Below are 6,060 nucleotides of genomic sequence, written 5' to 3' on the forward strand. Positions count from 1 at the left end.
CAGAGCGCCTGCATCTTTAACAGATGTTTATAAGAAGGAATTTTGGCAGCTACCACTGCTTAAACAGGACTGAGGACAACTACATCTATCCATATTTCCTCTTCCCTCTGGGCAAGATGACATCCCTCTAAGATTGCCAGCTTTTAACCTGGTCCCTCCAGCTGTCCCTTTAACATATATTTGATTTGCAGCAATTATCAGGTAATGTTATTTAGCTTGCAGAGGAGAGGGACTTCAGTGGGGTAAGATACCAGAGAGGCCACCCTCCAAAATTACCTTTTTATCCAGGGAACTTACCTCTGTCACCTGTAATTCCAGGACATCTCCAGTCCCCATCTGAAGGTTGGCAACCGTACAACAGACTGCTGAAGGTTTAGCTATTTGCTCCTCATCATTTATATATGAAAGTCCTCTCACAACCCTAAACAGCATCACTACACTGGAAGGCACCATGAAGACCTAAGAGCTAGGCTTTCTTTACGACCTTCACCACCACACAGCAGGCTCTAACCTGTGATTGGCATGAGCGTTCCTCCTCCATCATTCTAACCACCATCCTCTAATTCTACTAAGAACCACAGCACCAGTCGAGATCTAATGTATGGCAAGGATGCTTGGGAGCAGTCAATGTCTACTGCACAGGTGGTTTCCTGATTTCAGAAGCCCATGAACCTCTTCAACATAATTGCTGGGAAATTCTCCCAGAGCTTTAAGGGATCCCCTCCCTCCTCAGTTCCTCGCCCACCGCCGACCAAAACAAATTAGAGCAACAGGTAGTCATGCCCCATATATGCACAACCACAGTTCCATCTCCTTGTTTCTTTCCTTTTTTTTTTCTTTTTTTTTTAGGTCGACAGCGGGGTCGGAGGGAGGGATGTGTGTCTGCACCGAAGACGTCAATGAACAGCAGTTACAGGTATGTGCAACTCTGTTTTCATCTTCCGTCTTCGGTGCAGCCCCACATGTGGGATATTAGCAAGCTTACCCATTAGGAGGTGGGTGTCGATCTAGGAGAACAACGTCTGAAGCACCGCTCTGCCCGCATCTGCATCTCTTCTGGCTTGCAGGTCCAGCGCGTAATGCTTGACAAACGTGTCCTCGTATGCCCAGGTCGCTGCCTTACAGATGTCACCGATCGGGATCCTCCTGTGGAAAGCAGCAGAAGAGCCCTGCGCCCTAGTGGAATGGGCTCTAATCTCTAGTGGACATGTTATCCCTGCTTGTTTATAAGCGATTCTGATTGCTGAGACTACCCAGCGCGCTATGGACTGGGATGATGCAGCTTTTCCCTTCTTAGGACCTTGGTAACAAATAAAGAGTGAATTTGATTTCCGAAAGAGTTTGGTCCTATCAATGTAATAAAGTAAGGCCCTCTTAAGGTCTAAAGTGTGAAGGGTCTTTTCTGCTCGAGAAGTCGGGTGTGGGAAAAAGACTGGTAGGACCAGGTCTTGGGCCACATGGAAGCTAGAGATCACCTTGGGTCTAAAACTAAAACTGGGGTGCAACACCACCTTATTTTTATATATCCTGAGAAAGGGGCTGTCAATCCTTAAAGCCGCTAGTTCCCCTACACGCCTAGTAGAGGTAACTGCAGCGAGGAATGCTACCTTGGCCGAGTGAAGCAGCATCTGAGCATGTGCTAATGGTTCAAAAGGGCAAAGCCAAACCGTGGAGAGAGACCACTGGGGAGTCAGTTTGGGAGTAGGTGGGAACAGATTACTGAGTCCCTTTAGAAAACGTTTAGAAAGAGGGTGAGAGAAAACAGTGTAACCCTCAACCTTATCATGGAAAGCAGAAAGGGCGGCTAAATGTACCCGCACTGAGGCAACTGTGAGACCCGTCTTAGTGAGTTCCAGAAGGTAGTCTAGAATTCTAGGGAGCGGGCAAATATAATGGGAGATACCCTTGGATCTGGCCCATATCTCAAATCTGTTCCATTTCCTATTATAGGAATAGCGTGTAGAAGGTCTCCTAGCTTGGAGAATAACTTCTCTCACAGGAGAGGACAGACCTACTGCTGAGACGGAAGGATCCTCCACGCTGCTAGATGTAGTCTGCTCACATTGTGATGGGCTAGATCCCCCCAACATAGCAGTCCCGGGTGGTCGGGAAATGTAATGTGAACTCCCTGAGTCAGAGACACCAGTTCTGAAAACCAAATCTGACGTGGCCACCTGGGGGCGATCAGGATGCACGAAGTGTTGTCCGTTCTGATCTTCACCAACACTCTCGCCAAGGGGAAACGGGGGAAAGGCATAGAACAGGTTGTCCGACCATCTGATTTGAAAAGCATCCCCTAAGGACATCTGATCGTTCCCTGCCAGAGAGCAGAAACTGTCCGCCTTCTTGTTGAGCCTGGTGGCGAACAAATCTATCTGGGGAATCCCCCACTCCCTGAATATAGGTTGTAGGAAGCAGTCCTGTATTTCCCACTCGTGATTCGTGAGAAATTCCCTGCTGAGGGAATCTGCCCAGGAATTGTGGACCCCTGCTATGTGAATAGCCCTTAATTGGATGTCGTTTGAGATGGCCACCTGCCAAACTTTCTGAGATTCTTTGCATAAGGGGATGGAACCTGTGCCCCCCTGCCTGTTGATGTAGAATACTGTGCAGGTATTGTCTGACTGAAGGAGAGTCCTGGAACCCCATAGGATATCTGCAAAAGAGGTAAGTGCATAATGTACTGCCCTTAATTCTAGCATGTTAATGTGCAAGGAAGTTTCGAAGGTACTCCATCTCCCTTGGACTGACTGGGTACCACAATGACCTCCCCAGCCTTCCAAGGAGGCATCGGTGGTGAGGGTAAAGTTTGGACTCCAGTAACCGAAAGGTATGCCACTCAGCAAGTTAGGTTCTGAGAGCCACCATTGAAGAGACCTGAGAATCTCTCTCGGGATAGACAGTCTGTGCATTCGAGAATGACGCTTAACGTCGTAAGTCTTGATAAACCAATTCTGTAGGCCTCTCATCTGTAATCTAGCAAAGGGGGTAACAGCTGTGGTAGAGGCCATAAGTCCCAGAAGCCTCTGAATAGAAACCACAGGTTGATGTCTGCAACTCGTAAAGTGTTGAATCAGACGCTGAATTGCTACAACCCTATCCTGGGGCAGGAATGCTTTCCCGCTGGAAGAGTCCAGCACAGCACCTATAAACTGAGCCTTAGTAAATGGGATCAGCTTAGACTTCTTCAAATTGACCATTAAACCCAGTTTGTCACAAGTAGAGAGGACTAGCTTTAGATGGTTTGATAGTACCTCAGGATTGACTGCCGTGAGAAGCCAGTCATCAAGGTAAGGGTATATGCTACATCCCTGGTCTCTGAGGTAGGACATGACCACAGCTATACACTTCGTGAAGATCCTGGGGCAGGAATGCTTTCCCGCTGGAATAGTCCAGCACAGCACCTATAAACTGAGCCTTAGTGGATGGGATCAGCTTAGACTTCTTCAAATTGACCATTAAACCCAGTTTGTCACAAGTAGAGAGGACTAGCTTTAGATGGTTTGATAGTACCTCAGGATTGACTGCCGTGAGAAGCCAGTCGTCAAGTAAGGGTATATGCTACATCCCTGGTCACTGAGGTAGGACATGACCACAGCTATGCACTTCGTGAAGACCCTAGGGGCTGTAGCGAGGCCAAATGGGAGAACTGTATAGTGGAAAAACTCTGCTCCATACCTGAACGTTAAGAATTTTCTATGGTCTGGGTGGATAGATACGTGGAAGTATGCATCTTTAAGGTCTAGTACTGCAAACCACGTGTTCTGGGAGATCAGTTCCATAGCAGAAGTCAGAGAGACCATCCGGAACTTTGAAACTCTTAAAACTTTTATTAAGAACCCGAAGATCAATAATGGGTCTGGAACCCCCATCTTTTTTGTCCACCATAAAGATTCTGGAGAAAAAACCAGAACAGTGAGGTGAAGCTTTTTGAGCAGCACCCTTTAAGAGAAGCTCCTCTAATTGTGGAGCAAATTCAGGGAACGAGTTGTCTCTTGCAGAACTGGCAAGAGAGCAAACTGGAACAAACTTAAACTCTAGGCGATAACCTTCTGCAATAACTTTTAGGACCCAAGTGTCCAAACAAATGAGGCTCCAAGCCTCTGTAAACTGTGCTAGCCTATCTAAGAAGGGTAGGTTCCCTTGGCTAGCTAGTGATGTTAGTCAGAACTTTTGAGTATGTTGCCTCTGCTCCTTCTGCTGTGGACCAGGGGCAGGTCTCTGCTTGAAGGGAGGTTTGCGTTGGCCTTGCTGACCCTGTTGGTAGAACCTTCCCTGTGGAGGATACTGTTGGTAGCGTTGGTTTCTCTGAAATTGGGAGCCGAAACTCTTGCCGTTGTTGGAACCTGTCACGGTGTGATTGAAAAGACAGGGTGACTCCCAGGGACTTTGCCGTTTGGCGGTCTTTCTTAATATTAGTTAGGAATTCCGTGGTACTGGCTGCAAATAACAAGTCCCCTTCAAACGGAAGGTCCTCTACCTGGGACCTGGTATCCATAGGCAGTGCCGTAGTGCGTAGCCAGGTGTGGCGTCACAGAGTTATAGCAGATGTCATGGTACTGGCTTCAATTTCAGCTGAGTGCTTCCCTGCATTGATCTCCTGCTTGGACAGGCGAGTAGCTTCTGATTGTAGCAGTTTTAAGGCAGATCTTGATTCATCAGGGAGTAGATCAATATGGGGACCAGCTTTCTCCCACAGGAATAGTTGATAGCCCCCCATAATAGTCTGGTAGTTGGCAATGCTAAAGTTTAGGGCAGCCGAGGTGTAGAATCTCCTGCCCAGCTGATCCAGACACCTACTTTCCTTGTCTGCAGGGGTAGAATGCTGACCCTGCCTTTGTCTGGCTTGCATCTCCCCCGTGACAATCGAGGATGGGGGTGGATGCACCATTAAGAACTCTGCCAACTCTGGTTTAATTCTATAAAGGTTTTCATTTTTCTTGGACGATGGTGGAATGGAAGCTGGTTTCTTCCAGACAGCTCTTGTGACGTCAGCTAGACCTTCCAAGATTGGAAAAGCGGCGATACCCGGGGAGTCTGGGTAGAGATGGCTGAGGATCTTATCCTTAGGTTTATTGTCTAAGGTAGAGATGTTGATGTCCAGAGCCTCCGCCATCCTGATCATCTGCTCAGTTCTCAATTTCAGATCTTCAGATGGAGACACTGCTTCCGTATCACCGACCAACTCGTCTGGGGATGGATCAGAAACCCCTTCTGAGCTTTCAACCGACTCCCTGGTCTCGGAGTCTTCATGGTCAGAGTCGACTCTGGGTCTCCTCTGGGTTAAAGGAGTGAAGGGTGATGGAAGCTGTGGGGTTTGCAGAACCACAGGTCTTCCTTGGATGTTGAGTTGGCGAAATTTGCAAAACTCTATCCAGTCCTTTACCAATTCAGGTGAAATAATCGGTTGAGTAGAGGAAGTGGATGGCTGAGGGTTCCTTCTCGGATCCGGAGGGGTAGGATCCGAAAGGATCGGGTCCGGAGGGTTCGGATCCGTGGGGGTCGGATCCGACAACAAAAGTGGGTCGTCTAGCGGTTCCAATTCAATGTCTGAGAAACATTGCAGCGGAGAGCTCGAGTGGAAGGAGGGCGTCCTCGGTATTTGAGGAGGTAACGAGCGGGATGGCGGTGGATCCTGAATCTTCTGAGCCGGAGTGTTCGCCTTGACAGAGGGGCCAGGGCCGGCATGCTTGTCCTTATGCTTGGTCTTATGTTTCTGTTTCTTAGTCACATGGGTCGGATCCGACTGGGAGGTTCCGAGCGGACGGGCCGCATATCTCCCGGTGTCCTGGAGCCGGCTGACGGGGAAGGGGCCGTCAGGGCCTTTCTCCAGAGTTCTGCATTCAGGCGGTTTGCACGGGCGTTTTGGGCCCGGGTCGAGAAGCCTTGGCAGATAGTACACTTTGACACCTTATGCCCCTCGCCCAGGCAGATCAAGCAAAGCTCGTGTTGATCCATGTGTGGGATCTTTGTCGAGCACTTGGGGCACAACTTGAAAGGGGTCTTTGGGGCCATCACGGCCCTCAGCACGCGGCCGAGGGGACCAAGGCACAGAGGATA

The sequence above is a fragment of the Euleptes europaea genome, chromosome 3 (genome assembly GCF_029931775.1).
Source record: "Euleptes europaea isolate rEulEur1 chromosome 3, rEulEur1.hap1, whole genome shotgun sequence".
Taxonomy (NCBI): domain Eukaryota; kingdom Metazoa; phylum Chordata; class Lepidosauria; order Squamata; family Sphaerodactylidae; genus Euleptes; species Euleptes europaea.